This window comes from Mytilus californianus, unplaced genomic scaffold (assembly GCF_021869535.1).
Source record: "Mytilus californianus isolate M0D057914Y unplaced genomic scaffold, xbMytCali1.0.p SCAF_2, whole genome shotgun sequence".
Taxonomy (NCBI): Eukaryota; Metazoa; Mollusca; class Bivalvia; order Mytilida; family Mytilidae; genus Mytilus; species Mytilus californianus.
Window position 1 is genome coordinate 30,091,960 of NW_026262668.1, and position 18,034 is coordinate 30,109,993.

Genomic DNA, 18,034 nt, shown 5'->3' on the forward strand with positions numbered 1-18,034 from the left:
TAGAAAAGCATTTCTTTTATGCTAAATACAAACATTGACACATATTTATAAACCAAATCTCAAAACAGAAATATCTTAATAGTAGAAACAATTGTCCCAACACTTTCTTTATCATCATTCAGGTATCTAACGAGGTATTAAATAGGTTATGGATTTATGTGTTATTTTCATTACATCCATATCAATAATTAAAGTATCAAATGACAAAAAAACAATGAGTATGTCGTGACATATATGTATGATAGCAAAAATAGTACAATTATTTCGTTATCATATTTTGTTTTATTAAATTCAGAAGTTTGAATCCTTAAGACACCCCTGTTTACAGATTGAATTGATCATCCGGGTATATGTGTAAGCTATACAATTATGAACTATTTTAATTGAATCGATAATGTATATTTAAATAACCAAGTGACACACTTGATATTCTCTTGAGTATTTCATTTGTTATTCAAGGTACTAGTACTTTTAATGTGATTCTCTGTACTAGCTAAACTATAGTGTTGTTCATTTTTCTTCTCGAATTATTTACCTATAAGTAAAGTTTTGATTTATTTTAACACAAACTATCACACAGAGTTGAGAATGGAAATGGTGAATGTTTAAAAGAGACAACAACCCGACCAAAGAGCAGAAAACAGCCGAAGGCCACAAATGGGTCTTCAACACAACGAGAAAATCCCGCACCCAGTGGCGGGCTTCAGCTGGCCCCTAAACAAAAATGCATATTCAGTGAAGGATATGTATTAAATGTAACTTGTTTTCTTTTGTAATGTGTTGAGCTTAATGCGGTGGAAAATACTATAACTAGAACGATTTTAATTTAGAATTATATTATATTCTAACCAAGTAGTTTTCCCTATTGTATCAATCCAACAACATATCCACTTTACCACATATACGATATCCGGATGATGATTTTAACATTTCTTTAGAGAGTCTACATGTCCGTCGTCCGTCGTCGTCGTTAACTTTTTACATTTTGAGCTTCTTCTAGAGAACCACTGAATGGAATGAAACCAAACATGGCATGAATGTTCCTTATGATGTGCTGACCAAGTGTTGTTACTTTGAAGCCGATCCATCATCCGAGATGGCCGCCAGCGGGGGACTTGGCTTAACATAGGACCCTATGGACAATACATACAAATGTCTTCTTTTGGAAACCACTGATTGGAATAAAACCAAACATGGCATGAATGTTCCTTATGAGGTGCTGACCAAGTGTTGTTACTTTGAAGCCAATCCATCATTCAAGATGGCCGCCAGAGGGGGACCTAGTTTAACATAGGACCCTAATGACAATACATACAAATGTCTTCTTTCATAGAACCACTTAATGGAATGAAACCAAACATGGCATGAATGTTCCTTATGAGATGTTGACCAAGTGTTGTTACTTTGAAGCCAATCCATCATCCAAGATGGCCACCAGAGAGGGACTTAGTTTAACATAGGACCCTATGGGAAATACATACAAATGTTTTCTTTTAGAGAACCACTGAATGGGATGAAATAAAACATGGCATGAATGTTCTTTATGGGGTGCTGACCAAGTGTTGTTACTTTGTAGCCGATCCATCATCCAAGATGGCCGCCAGCGGAGGACTTCGTTTAACATAGGACCCTATGGACAATACATACAAATATCTTCTTTTAGAGAACCACTAAATGGAATGAAACCAAACATGGCACGAATGTTCCGTATGCGATGCTGACCAAATGTTGTAACTTTGTAGGCGATCCATCATCCAAGATGGCCACCAGCGGGGACTTAGTTTAACATAGGACCCTATGGGAAATACATACAAATGTTTTCTTTGTAGAGAACCACTGAATGGAACGAAACCAAACATGGCATGAATGTTTCTAATGAGGTGCTGGCCAAGTATTGTTACTTTGTATCCAATCAATCAACCAAGATGGCTGCCAACGGGGGACTTAGTTTAACAAAGGACCCTATGGGAAATATATACAAATGTCTTCTTCTAGAAAACCGCTTAATGGATTGAAACCAAACATGGTATGAATGTTTCTTTTGAGGTGCTGACCAAGTGTTATTACTTTGTAGTTGATTTGTCATCCAAGATGGCTGCCAGCAGGGGGAGTAAGTTTAAAAAATTAAAAACAACACGTTTAATAATTTCATGCGTCCGAAGCGCTTTTCTGGATTTACCTTCATCAGGAACGCTCAAAGCCAAACATTTGAAATCCGAGGATGTATAACTTCCGAAACCGTTGAAGAGCTATATGACAAAAATACCTAAAATAAATAGCCAAATTCATCTAAAGTCAACTTTGCCTGAGGGAGTTGAAACCTTAGTTTCTTAATAATTTCAAAATTTATAAACGGACAATTTTAGAAAGGTTTGTTAAATCATGTCAGTACCGAAGTACTGACTACTGAGCTGATGATACCCTCGGGGACTGATAGTCCACCAGCAGAGGTACCTACCCAGTGATGTAAAAAATTGAAAACAACACGTTTTATAATTTCATGCGTCCGAAGCGCTTTTCTGGATTAATCTTCATCAGGAACGCTCAAAGCCAAACATTTGAAATCCGAGGTTGTATAACTACCGAAACCGTTGAAGAGCTATATGACAAAAATACCTAAAATAAATAGCCAATTTCATCTAAAGTCAACTTTGCCTGAGGGAGTTGAAACCTTAGTTTCTTAATAATTTCAAAATTTATAAACGGACAATTTTAGAAAGGTTTGTTAAATCATGTCAGTACCGAAGTACTGACTACTGAGCTGATGATACCCTCGGGGACTGATAGTAGACCTTAATACATGTACAGTAGAGATCACTTCTAACCTCTCATCAAATCTGTCAGAATCTGTCAGGAGAACTGTTCTAGGACAGTATGTAGAACTGTCATCCTGACACCTTTTAGACAGTTCTAGCTAGAACAGTTCTAACCTAGAACTGATTTGGTCAGTTCTACCTAGAACTGATTTAGACAGTTCTACCTAGAAGTGATCCTGACAATTCTACCCTAGAACAGTTTTAGACAGTTCTACCTAAAACTGACCAAATCTTTGGTCAGTTCTACGACTAGAACAGTCCTACGGCTAGAACAGTTCTACGATTTGGTCAGTTCTACGGCTAGAATTGATTTAGTTAGTTCTATCCATAGAACAGTTTTAAGAACTCTTTTTTTTTTTAATTTTGTCTTAAATATAAATAAGTCAAAAGAATATAATATATATTAAAAAATTGCAGTGAAGTCATTTAGAACTGTTCTACAATCCTGACAGGTTTGGTCAGTTCTACGGCTAGAACAGTTTTAGACAGTTCTGCTGACAGTTCTACGGTTAGAACTGATTTAGTCAGTTCTGCTGACAGTTCTTCGGTTAGAACTGATTTTGTCAGTTCTGCTTACAGTTCTTCGACTAGAACTGATTTGGACAGTTCTACCTAGAACGGTTTTGGACAGTTCTACCTTAGAACTGATCCTGACAGTTCTACCTAGAACTGATTTGGTCAGTTCTACCTAGAACTGATTCTGACAGTTCTACTTAGAACAGTTCTAGGTAGAACTGTTCTAGGACAGTTTAGAACAGTTCTATGACAGATTATTCTGACAGTTCTAATGAGAGGTTAGAAGTGATCTCCACTGTATCTTAGATTGAGATCTACTGTAAACTTCAAAATATCAAGAAAAGAAGATCTACACATAAGTCAACATGAGAATATTGTCAATTGACGTTTTGTTGGAGTTATTGTCCTTATAAAGTCATTTTCTACAATTTCAATGAATTTATTAGTAATTTCTGTAAACTTTACAAAAGTCTTCTGCTTTTGAATAAATGACAGGGCCAATATTAAACCAAATTTGGCCTCAATCATTATTAGGGTATCTGTTATGATTTTAATCTATTTTTACATGATTTCCAAAACCAAAGAAGAATCAGGTGAGCGACACAGGCTCTTGAGAGCCTCTAGTTTTATGATGCAGTTGTCAGTTTTTCTGCGACTTATGAGTTTTGAATGTCCCCTTTGTAACTTACACATCTTTTTCAAAAGTATTTTTAATTTTTCTTTCCTCATTTGTCTCTGCATTTTTTCTAAAGATAAAGTAGTATACAATGGGGTTTACATCGTATCGAATTCAACCAAACTAGGGAAAGAGGAGTAGAACCGAAAAGATCTTCATTTCGGGGAAATTACTTCTATATTGAAGCGAATTCCGATGGCAGACGTTTATAGTTTTCATAAAAGCAAAAACTGATAAAAATGTCTTTAGACGCAATTATTGTTATAAGGAATCAACTAATGATATGGGCCATTTTACTTATCTATAGGTCTTGCTGGCCGTTTTTGCTGTTTAAAGTTTCCCTCTATCTGCAATTTGTCGTAGCAAAAATTGTAAAATAAATTGTAAAAATCGTCATTAAAGGCGACAGACAACTTCAGCCTTGAGACTTGTTTGTAGATGAAGCTGGCTTTTGTTTTGTTGTTTAAAGTTTCTCTCAGGCTATGTCAGTTTTTATGATAATAGCAAAATACGCAAAATTGGTTAAGTCGTCATTGAAGAAAAAACACTCCTATACGTAGTCGAAACACGATTTCGGTCATATTGAATTATTAGATCTTGGCTTGATGATCATCTTTGCCGCATTTTTTTTTTCTTTCTGTGTACTATAATAGTTTTTGCAACAATAAAAAAAAACTATGATTGGTTAATAGATAATACCCCCCCCCCCCCCCCCCGCCCTCAAAGAGCTGTTCCACTTGTTAATCGTGTAGAGAGCGTTGAAACTATGAAATTCTTGTTACACGAGTGATCTGCTTTATGACGTCTCCATTTGGACCAAACGTGGCTGCGTCTTTAAACATCCGGCACAGCTAAACAGAGGCCCCACTTGCGCAAGGGTTAACTATCAGACGGGAGAAGTCCAGGGATGACAATAAATCTATAACTAGGTCAATCCTTGGGGTTCGAATAAAAAGCGATAAGGGGTATATGTTAATGAAACAGAAACCCAACGACACAGAAAAATAAAGACATATAGAGTCAACATACAGTATGTTATAATAGACAGATGCCTATACAGAATAGCAACTTCAAAACCGCTTTCATGTCTAAACTAGAGGCTCTAAAGAGCCTGTGTCGCTCACCTTCGTCTATGTGCATATTCATCAAAGGACACTCTCCAACATTGTAGACGAGAACAGAATTGATGACAAAAATCTCTATTTTGTTGATCTTGTATTGCTGATCATTTAGTCAATTTAATTTCTCTCTATCTTCTAGAGTTTTTGCTCCAAACACAAAAGAGGGTAACAAAAATCCTCATTTAAGGGCAATCACTCCTATAAAGAGTCACAGTTTTCCAACTATATCGGCAAAATTTGACTTGTAAGTAGATCTTACCTTGCTGATCATTTTTGTGAATTTTAAAAAGCGTCTATTTAACCATTATAATTTTTATCATATAAGGCAAAACGCAAAAAAAAATGGTAAACATCGTCATTAAAGGACAATAACTACAATAAGGAGTCGTCGGATGATTTCCTCCATTTGTCTTAATTGTAGATCTTGTCTTGTTGATAATATTTGCTTATTTACGTTACTATCTATCTATTATAATTTTAAGGATATAAGGCAAAAACGAAAAGAATTGGTAAAAAGCGTCATCAAAGGGCAATAACTCGAATAAGGAGTCGACTGACGATTTCGACTATGTTGATTTATTTGTGGAACTTGTCTTGCTGATCATTTTTGCTTTTTAAAGTTTTTCTCTATCTATTATAGTTTTCAAGATAATAGGCAAAAAAGAAAAAAAATGAAAAATTTGTCACTTAAGGGAAATAACTCCTATGAGAAGTCGTCTGACAGTTTTGACGTATATGGACATTTGGTAGAGCTAAACATTCCGAACATTTTTGCACCGGTCAGATTTTCTCTATTTATAACGGTTTTCAAAATAATAGACAAAACTTGTATTTGATCCCTATGTTCTATTTTTAGCCATGTCGACCATCTTGGTTGGCAGGCGGGGTCATCGGACACATTTTTAAACTAGATGCCCACAGGCACTTGTCTCAGAATTTTTTTCCTCTTTATACCTTAATATAACACAAGGTACTTAACTCACATTTTTGAAAAATGTCAGCCGGCCGCGAAATTCCGTGATATGCCGATTTCTCGGTTGTCAACCCCACTAAAACTTGTTATATCGTAAATCTAAATTGATTTTTCTACACAATGGTGTATGACACGCCTACTTTTGTTTTCGGAATCATCCGTAGCAATCCTACCCAAGTATGTCAATCGTCATTATTTCGTCTACCGACGCCAATTGAAAACGTACGTCTTCCCACTCTCTTTATAAATCTTGGTTTCAGATTGGTCAAATTTTATGGGAAGGTCCTAATGTTTCTCGGAGTTATCTGATCTTATTTCATTTCATACGTAAAGTCCAGAGAGAGTCTGAATGACATTGACGTAATGGGAAAATTTATGTCAAAAAAAGAAACTCGTAACTTATTAGACATACCACAAATAACGCTTGTTAGATTTTTTTTCACGGTATCTTATACAATTTGACTTACTGGGTGATAAGTTCTATTCAGACAAAAACTAAATAAGTTTTTTTTTAAATAATTTTTATAATTTATCATTTATTGCGAGTTTTGTGTTTCCAATCTGGCGTCGGTAGACGAAATAATGACGATTGACATACTTGGGTAGGCCTGCTACAGATGATTCCGACAACAAAAGTAGGCGTGTTATATTCCATTGTGTAGAACAATCAATTTAGATTTACGACATAACAAGTTTTAGTGGGGTTGACATCCAAGAAATCGGCATTTAACGGAATTTCGCGACCGGCTGACATTTTTCAAAAATGCGAGTTAAGTACTTTGTGTTATTAAGGTATATAGGAATTTTTTTTTCTGAGACAAGTGCCTGTGTAGATGCTCCAATGATGAGTGTGGTCAACTTTGGTTTAATTTGGCGCAGTAGTTTAAGGGGAGAAGATTTTTATAAAAGTTAACGGACGACAGACGACGGACGTTGGGCAAGGTGAACTAAAAAATGTGTTAGATATAATATAATTTACCGCCAAGGATATGCCAACACAAGAATGTTTGGTGTGGTTGAAAAGTTTCTCTCTCTATTTTTTTAATTTCGATCAGTGATATAAAACAAAATGCTAAATGAAAGAGTGTACAAAACAAACAATTCACGATATAGTAACGGTAGAATAGAATACCACAAAAAAATTACAACAAGCAAAACCACAAAACGATACAATTTCATAGAATTCTTCGCAGTTACTAAAGTGAGCTAAAAGTATTTAACCTAAAGATAGCATTGGAAACAACATAAAATAAAATTGAGAATGGAAATGGGGAATGTGTCAAAGAGACAACAACCTGACCATAGAACAGACAACAGCAGAAGGTCACCAACAGGTCTTCAATGCAGCGAGAAATTCCCGCACCCGGAGGCGTATGTTCATTTAAATGTCGATGGCCGACTTCAGAGTATATTATTGCACCAACGCTTTCTGTATGTTAAGAACCCTTGCAAAAACTCTTTGGGTGGCCTGTTCAATTTCTAAATGTTTGTCACAATCCAATGTACCCTCATTTTCCAGTAGCATTCGAAGTTTCCCGTCCAACATTCTTGTCGATCCTTATTATAGGGCATACTTGTTGTATTTATTGTTAACTTGTTTTCGTCCTGAACATAAATGAACTGTTTGCCATTGGACACAAAGCAAACACCAATCAACGAATCAATCAACTTAATAGATTATCCATTTAGACAAGATCTATAACAATGCCTAGACACTTAATATAACAGCTCCAATATAATGTAATATTTATATCACACGATAATAATGAAAACTTTTCTATTTTTTTTTTTTTTAGTTATTTCTTTGCAAACCACTACATGGCTGAACAATATTATCTTTTTTTTTAAATATGTTTTACTCTACTATATTAGTATATTGAAAAGAATAATTATTTTTTTCTTCGTGATTAGGTAAGAGTAGATCTTCATGAAAAGGTCGTTTGCTTAAGTTGGACGTGTAAAGTGAATGATGAATGATAAAATGAAAATATGTGTGTTTTCATGTAATGCATTGTATTTCTTTTAAAAAAATGATGCTCAATCTTTTCAAAATATCTCATTTATACACATTTTTAGCGAGTTTTCTGACCTACATTACTTGATTCTGAAGATGGCTGTTTTAATACGATTTATTCATTAAAGTTTACACGCATAGTTTTTATTAAATAGAAACCGAAAAAAAAAACAAATTTACTAATTAATTGGAATGATAGTAACAGTAATGTTATGTATACATAAGGTTTATGTAGAAACGCGGAAAACTGCGAGTGTGACCCTGAAACAATGTCATTTTGATTAATCACTGTTCCTCCTGGTATGCTGGTACATGTATATGAGGGTTTGGATGGGTTTTACAGAATAGAAAATGATGACAAAAAGTGCAGTATAAATAGCTAAATAAAATAAAAAATAGAGAAAAATGGTCTAAACAATTAAAGAATAAAGAAATGAAGGACACCTCATCCAGACCCTCGTATATCTCAAGCTTTGAAAAAAACAGGTCGTTTAATTAGAAACATTGGTCAGAGAACTAGAATAAAACTATTTGAATTATCTATTTAATTTATATTTGTTATATGTTGAAACTAGTTTGAAACAACTTCACCTGAAACACACGCACAAGATTTTAATAATACATGTCCATTTTTGTCAAAAAATGATTTTCTATACATTACCGAACACCACAATTACAATACAAGATCAATTCATTATAACAACGTCGCACCAGCTTTTTGACAATTTCTTTGTGTAGTCATCGAACTTTGGCCATCTTCGTCCTGTTATAACTTAATCGCACTTTGTAAGTTTTTTTTTAAATAGATATGTTTAGATAATAAAATTGAGAATGGAAATGGGGAATGTGTCAAAGAGACAACAAACCGACCAAAGAGGTGAAAACAGCCGAAGTCAACCAATGGGTCTTCAACACAGCGAGAAAATCCCGCACCCGGAGGCGGGCTTCAGCTGGCCCCTAAACAAAATATGTTTTTCTTTCTTTTATTGCATTAATTCATTGATGCTCAAAACTGTTTTATGTATTTAGCGTCCAAATATTTTACTCTAGAGCGTGCTTGTTTGAACGACTTGTTTATATTTTTTCGTTTGGGCTTGTATTATATTTGCCTTAGGGTTTATATGATCCGTTCATCCTATTTTGACTCTTCAAAATTCAAGAGTCTATCCTAAATTGAGGTAAATTACTGGGCTTTCCAAATACCGTTTCGATTCCTAACATCACTGAAGAGACATTATTTGTCGAAATCCGGATATGGTGTACAAAAACTTTGCACCTTTTGTTTGCGGTATATCATCTCTTCCGCAAGATTATTGTTTTCTGAATAGTATTAAATTTAAAATTAAGATCCATTTATTACATCGGTGATCCGTTTATTTGGCAATCGCCAATGGCAGTCAGCAGGGTTTAAGAACATTTGTTGTTCGACCTGTTAGTCAAATGCGTGTTGTTAAAATATACTTTTTCACTTTTTTGGTCTTTTGGAAAATGTTGTTTGTGCTGTATTTAGACCCCTCTAACAAGAAATTTGTTTTGCATGCACACGTATAAAAATTGCGGGTTTTATCCAACGCAATCATAGGTTTGAACGTTGTTTTCAATTTAGACTTGTGTATATATATATATATATATTATACTTATTTCTAGTGACTGTATAATGAATTGAATCATTATCCCATACGGTATATAAAAATTGTTGAGTTAGATTGCTGACAAATAACAAATACATTGTGTATTAAATAATAATATAACATCTTCACACGCTTAAAACACATGTCTTATGTCTATCTCTAGATTCGCCTTACGTGACAAGGTAACACTACGACTATTGAAGTTATATTTTTTATATAGCGGATGTGGTCGTGTGGTCTAGAGCGCTGGACATGAGGCTAAGCGATTGGTGCTGTAGCGTATCAAAGGTGTGAGTTCGAATCCCGTTGAGGGACAAATATTTGTCAGCATAAAAGTCTAATTCTAACACTGTTGGGTGTAATTTTCAGACTTATATATATATATATATATTTAGTAGAGTGATCAGGTTCCCCGACAGTATGGATCTATGATCCCATCTGCCACTTCTATCTATAATTGAGATAAAATGTCACTATAAAGAATTGAACTAAAAGTTGACAAGACTGAAACATCCGCTTACATTTCTCGCCATAAAAGTGCTTCATCTTCCATGGCGGTTGGATATGTTGGAGTGATTATATTATTGTTCGTGACACTATACAGTTATTGACTTTTGATGAGGTTGATACAATGATTTACAATGATACAGAGATATGAGGCCAACGGCCGAGGGTGAATTGTGCATCTCTTAGATTGGTAAATCATTGTATCAACTGAAATCAAAAGTCAACAATTGTTTTATTATATGACTTTTTACCCTTCCCCAATTTTCTAGTATTTGCTCAACTTAAGATACTTTTAAAACTGCTCCCTGTTTTTATACTTAACATATCATCTGTTTCTGCAGTTGCTGATTTTCATAAGTTGAAATATTCAATAAAGTTTACTAGAAAAAATACTCCGAAAGCAAGAAGAATATATATTAAGAGAAAAAATACAACAAAAACAAGAAGAAAAAGAAAAAACGAGAATGTGCATGACATCTTAAACCTACGTCATTGACGTTGCCTTGCAGTATCTATATTTAGGTACACGGACGCTTTTTTAAATCTTATATTTACCTCTCGTGATTTGTGCCGCGGTGAATATAATGTTTTATCAAAGAGGATTTCCTTTGCTTTTAGCCAATGAGAAAACAGAAAATTTACAGTCATATAATAATAGTAATTATCATATACATGTACTTAGAGTAAATAACTTAAAATTTTTACAGTATGCTAATAGCATTAAATCTACGTTAAGGTAGCAATATACAGTTAGGAAAAAAAATTGAATTTAACCTCATAAATTTTACCATCCCCTTTTCCTTGCTTTCTTACAAATTAAGCTTACTGTTTGTGTCATATATGTGCATATGTATATAATCAGTATCTTCCATAGATTTGATATCCAGGAGTTAAAATGGTTAAATATAATTTCTTTTTGGTGTGTCGATGGCAACAATCTGCATTTATTTGTAATAAAATATCGCAAAATGTGGTAAAGTTGTAACATATTTGACCAATGATGACTAATTTAGCATTCAAAGTGGGTTTATACGAACATCATGATTATTGTTTACATGTGTTATGGGCTATTTTTTTATTTTCATAGCCAGAACGACCATAGGTCCAGAATTATTGTAATGTTTACAAACAATATTTTTTCACACGTCACTGTCGAATTATTTTACGCAATTTTACAAAAAAATGTGACGAAAGACATATGATTTTTATTTGATCTCTTGATGGATATATTTAAACAGTTTAAGAAAAGCTATCACTCCAAGGGATTGAAATTCTAATTTTGGCCAAATTTTGGTCAAATATGTGACATCTTTACACCCCTTTTTGCGATATTTTATTACAAATAAATGCTGATTGTTGCCATGGATACACCCAAAAGAAATTATATTTAACCATTTTAACTCCTGGATATCAAATCTATGGAAGATACTGATTATATGCACATATATGACACAAACAGTAAGCTTAATTTGTAAGAAAGCAAGGAAAAGGGGATGGTAAAATATATGTGGTTAAATTTTAATTTTTTTCCTAACTGTATATTGTTCCCTTAGATAAAAAAAAAAAAATATATAAGGAAATATGATTTAAATAATCATAATACCATCTTTTTTTCTTTTTATTGGTGAAAGTCAAATTTTAAAAACAAATTGAAATATCATTTGTATATATTTTCAAACAAGGGCCCCTATGGCATGGTATTGGTTGCAAAAATTTGATATTTTTCATTTAAATGCAATATTTTTCATTTAATTGGTATATTTTTTCATTTATATGCAATATTTTTTCATTTATATGCAATATTTTTTCATTTGTATGGTATATTTTTTTCATTTAAATGGTATATTTTTTCATTTATATGCAATATTTTTTATTTTAATGGTATAATTTTTCATTTATATGGTATATTTTTTCATTTAAATGCAATATTTTTTATTCAAATGGTATAATTTTTCATTCAAATGGTATAATTTTTTATTCAAATGGTATAATTTGTCATTCAAATGCAATATTTTTTATTCAATTTGTATAACTTGTCATTGTACTGCAATATTTTTCATTCAATTGGTATAATTGTCGTTTTTTTATTTATATGCAATAATTTTTATTTATATGCAATAATTGCATTATGGGAAATTGTTTGACGTCACAAGGTCAAATTTGCAACAACGTTTGTGATTGGTCGATATAGTCGAAAATGGCAGCCCCTGCTTGACTCACATGTTGAAGTTGTACGTTTGATTAGCTGTTGATAGATATATGAGAAGGTAACGCTTTGTGTAACTGTTTGCATTCCCCCCTTTCTTTCTCAACACGAATGCATGACCAAGAATTAAAAAAACGCGTCGCCCCACTAACTAAATCTTGCGTTCATGCGAGTCCGGCATTGCAGGCTGTTACTGTTAGTGTTACTATTAGGATTATGTACCCTTGTGTTGATTCAATACTAAACATATGGAAAGTTTATAGAAAATCCATAGTCCAAATAATTATGACGTCTGGCAAGGCTATTTTGATTTTTTTCTTGGACGCCTTCCTGCGACCAAAATAGCCTTGCCAGACGTCATAATATTATTTAGACTAGAACATCCACAGCCTTTTCTATTTATCCTTGTTCCCTCAAATAAGGCAATTTAATGACTGATAGATATAGGATTATTGCGAGCATTGAAATTTTCTCAAAACAAGTTTATTACTTTAGTTATAATAATGGTTAAAACAAATAAGAATTTAGCTCAAATTAAGTACACCTTTTAGGGTGCACTTGACTGGCTCAGCACCAGATGTTTGGGAATTTACAGGTTGCTTATATTTTTTTGTAAACAATTAATAAACACAAGCACATTTTAGAAAAGCAAGTGAGTAATCTATGTTTGAAATTTTATAACAAAAATCTCTGTATTGCAGGCTGTGGATTTTCTATAGAAATCTTGGTTTATTTGCCACAAAGTACTCGCTTTGTTTATAAAAAATCCGTAAACCAGAACTGGAAATTGACAGCAGGTTCATCAGGTGGAAACACTTGTTGGAAAGAGTTGCGGTACATCTAATAACCAATGTAAAAAAGTGCCGAAATATGCACCACAATGGCCGTTTATGGAAAAATTGGAATGTGTTCTAGTTCCCATCTCTGAATCCCCGAAGTAGATTTTTTTTCCACGTCCCACTGTGGTTAATAATTACTATATGTCTTTGCATATTTCAAAACATATTTTTCTTCAGGAATTCTTAGCTCTCTAGAACTTTTATCTGTCAGCATATTTTGTTCATATTTATACACATAATGAGAGCTATATATATATTCATAGCCTCTCATAGGACAACTTGTGAGCACTGACTAGAATAATGCTAAGTAACATAAAACTAAGATTAAGTTCAAATTCGGGTGGCTTCACTTTGACTGTTTCTGAGTTATGTCTTTTCCCATTTGCACTTGTTCACCACCTATTTAAGCATGACAATCAATCCATTTTGCCAGTGGGGGATCCATGTCATCAGACACAATCTTGTTTAATTATGCGACCACAAAAATATATTTAGGATCATAATAATGGTATGATGAAGTCATCGTTGTCCATGTCGTCTGCGTCGTTGTCCTTAATATTAGACACATTACGTTTCCGGACAATAACTTTAGTTTAAGTGTGGATCTAGATATGATTTTTTTTTTTAGAAGGTTCAATACCACAAGGTTAGGATTAATTTTGGATGATGGTCCCAACGGAATGGAATTCAGACTCAAAGGGGGCCAAAAATAAGCATTTTTCTTTAAGTTATTATCATGAACTTAGAAAAATGCATAATATATATAAGAAAAACACATAACAAATCAATAACAAACAAACTGGGCATCAATGAATACATTTTATGATTTATAATCACCAGAGTATGAAATGAAGTACTATGCAAGCTTCCAAGTCATGCAAGTTAAATTCCAAAGTGTCCCATGTAAAAAGCATTATCGCTATTAAATTTTTAGGAAATTTTCCTTCGATCTTGCTGACTGGTGATTTCCTTTCTCAGCAGGAGTCAAGACGGAGTGATATGAAAAATTATCGCAAGAAACTAATGAGGAACATGGATCCTAATGAAACTGACAATGTCCTCATAGTTACAAATAGCGATCAACAAATTATCATTGCAATTGGTCATCTCAACTGGATTGCTTTTCTCATTTTAGCCATATCATCTCAGGCGAGAAAATCAATCTTGTTGAGATGATCAATGATGATCTGTAAGAACATGTATCTAAATTATATGCCTTTTAAAGCTAAGCCTTTTCCTATTGATTTAGTATGGTTCATCAAAAATGATTTACTTTAATTAGAAAATGAGTTATTCAGTCTATGTATTCAGTTTCTGCGCAAAGTTTCAAAAATTCTCAAGTGCCTAATATAAAAAGTAAAATATTAAATATTTGGTTAACAAATAACAAACATGTGTTACTAAACTATTAGGAATAAAAAGAGAGGAGACAACTCGCGAAAGCATTTGTAATCACACTGTGTGAGAAATTGTGAACTAAGTTTCCACATCCCATGTCAGAATCTTTCATAATAAAGGTTGCAGTCTTGAAATTGACTGCTCCATAGGCTTACATGCAAAACAGCTGATCTTTGAAAATAAAAAAATAAAAAAATAAAAAATGCTACACGGAAAAAAAAATTCATGTTCATATCATGTATGTACTAATGAGAAATTGTGATTTAATCGAAAAAAGGGGGTTCTTGCCACGAAGAATAAAAAGTTACTCAATCCTGAAGTCAAAACATTTTTTTCCTACTTTCTCAGGGGTCGAAATTAGCGCTGGTGACCAGTAGAATTTACGTCGGACCAGTTGAATTTTTTCGATAAAATTCTCTGATTGCATCACAATCTCAGTTTGTTTACATTACAAATTACCTGAGAAATCAATAACGCGATACTGGAGGTATAAAAATTGATTACATTAATTAATATCTCTGGTGTTCGTCCTTCACAATAAACAAAATATGGAAATTTTCGGAAGGGGATAAAACTTTCTCAAAATCAGGATGCAAAAACTTCTTGTGACCAATGTATAATATATGTAAACAAAGGCATGAAAATAAAAGTAAGCATCTTTAATTTATGTTGGAGTTTGTCAAATGTATTTTTTTTCAGGACCAGTAGATTTTGTGCAGGACCAGTAGAGTTTTCAGTCCACTGGTCCGGCTGGCCATTACACAAAAAACCTTAAATTCGACCCCTGCTTTCTGTTTGCTATTTTTACTAGGCCGCACCACTTCCAGTAAACATGATATCCTTCCACTTTCCTGGATTGATATCCCCAAAAGATGCAAGATTTTTTTTAAAGCCTATATATATGTTTCAATTCAGCATAAACCTACATGTATAATCAAACAGAAAAAATTGAGTTCAGAAAAAAATTCAGAACAAAATGCACTATTTTGTTTCCCTCCATGTTTTGAATGCACCCGAAACTGGAGTTGTAATACAAGACTGGTACCTAAAGGTTAATACAGTCAAATATTAAATACAATACTGACTGCCAATCATGCCTAAAGTTTTTAAAATCTGACAAAGTCAAAGATGAAGCTAGTTACAAAAATTACATCCTTGGTCCCTTGCTATTACAGCCATTACACATTGGTGGGTTTTCATAGCGCTCAAAAGTGACTAAAGCCCTCAAAACCCTAGCTTAAACCCAGATTCACACATGCATGTTTATTTCTCTGAAATGAAAATATTTAAGTTATACCCTTGATTGTTCAGAGTGTAAAATATCACTCATTTTATAATACATAGAAATCTGATAAATTGCAGAATACTTATTATACATGCTGTAGCTACAAATGTAACACCATATTAGCTGTGAAATATTGGCTCATGTGATAGGTTTGATGGCTTAATGAAATTCTTCCTTTTTTTGCAGAAGATGGCAACATACCCAGATCATGAAGAGCAAGAAGAGACTATTTTTGAAAAAAAATTTCAAGACTTGGACGAAACGTTATCATATTGTGAAAATATCCCAGATAACCCTCCAAATTGTGACATAGAATACTTTCGCAACAGATTGAAAAGTGCAGTGGATGGCTTAAATTGTTTAGAATTTAATTTAGTTATAAATAGAGCTGATCAGAGCTTAATTGATAAAATTCAAACCCTATTATCTTGTCTTCAGCCCCTGAGAGAACATTGGAGCACGATAGATTTTTCTATGCCATCTAGTTTCTTGAGCATTGTTGATGGAGCAGGATGTATTTCAGCGACTGATAGGCTGGGAAGGCCTCCTGCTTTTATATGCACCGACCAAGTGGAATATTTGTTTAAAATTGGTTTTAAGATAGGTGAAATAGCCAGAATGTTCTTAGTGCACAGAACAACACTATGGAGACGACTTAAATATGAGGAGAAGAATCTGGTTAGACATACTATGATAAATGATTTAGAATTGATGTCAGTGATGCGAGAAATCGTTAACAGTCAACCACATACTGGTGTGAATATGATGATTGGCCACTTAAAAGCAAAAGGTATAAGTGTGCAACAGTCACGTGTAAGGAGAACTCTGCGTGATATTGATCCAGGAAGCACATTGATACGATGGGGCTTAACTGCAGTTCGCAGGAAATACTCAGTTGCAGGGCCTAATGACCTATGGCATATTGATGGACACCATGCGCTGATCCGCTGGAAATTAGTAACACATGGAGGTATTGATGGTTTTTCGCGATTAATAGTGTTCTTAAAATGCTCGAACAACAACTTGGCGGTCACTGTTTTGAACTCGTTTTTGGAAGCAGTTGAATCGTACTCATTACCATCTCGAGTCAGAGGTGATCAAGGAAGTGAAAATGTTTTAGTTGCTAGATATATGGAAGAAAGGCGAGGCTCTGATCGTGGTAGTTTTATAGCAGGAAAATCTGTGCACAATAGCAGAATTGAAAGGCTTTGGAAAGATGTTTATTATGCTGTAATTCAAACATTCTATTCATTGTTTTACTATCTAGAAGGAAATGATCTGCGAGATGTTGATAATCAAAAGGATCTGCTGTGTTTACATTATGTGTTTATACCTCGTATCAACGAAGCACTCTCTCAATTCGTAGTGGCATATAATAGTCATGGGTTAAGAACAGAACGTTGTTGGTCACCACAAAAGATCTGGGTGAACAGCATGATTAAAAAAAAACATTCATTCAGCTGAACTGAATAGTGAAAATATTTTAATTGATGGAATTGAGAAGTATGGAATAGACCCTCATGTTAATGATGTTCAAACACATGGTGAAGATATTGGCTCATTGGACATGCTGAATATGCAACCAGATCATGTAATTGTAGATGTGGATAACTTGTTGAGTCAGGTTGACCCTCTTATTCCAAGTAATGAACATGGAGTTGATGTTTATCTTGCTGCAAGAGAGATTGTACGACATGATGATGTGAAGAATTAGATAAAAATAAAATTCTGGGTTTTTTATTTTCACTGGTACATGTAGATTATTGTACACTGACCCTGTACTTGTCCATGTTAAGATGATGTAATACATGTTAAATTATATTTGTGAAGTCAAAATTACTTTAAATGTATAACATACATGTACATTTGAATACATTGTATGAGACAACAAACCTTTACAAAATGTGAAATAAAAAGAACAATACAAAACATACAACAAGAGTGTACACACTGAAACGTCTCGCCTGCTTTACTTTTCACTGATATTATGTTGAAAGTCCTAAATATAAAGCTTAACTATAACTATCACACATGATCCAAGAAAATGAGGTC

The 18,034-nt window shown here is 33.7% G+C and overlaps 1 protein-coding gene across 1 annotated transcript in view; it reads left to right on the plus strand.

The window, feature by feature from the left end:
• LOC127728939 (uncharacterized) overlaps positions 1–18,034 on the plus strand; it is a 667,964-nt gene that overhangs the window by 93,927 nt on the left and 556,003 nt on the right. The gene's annotated exons all lie outside the window — the stretch shown is intronic.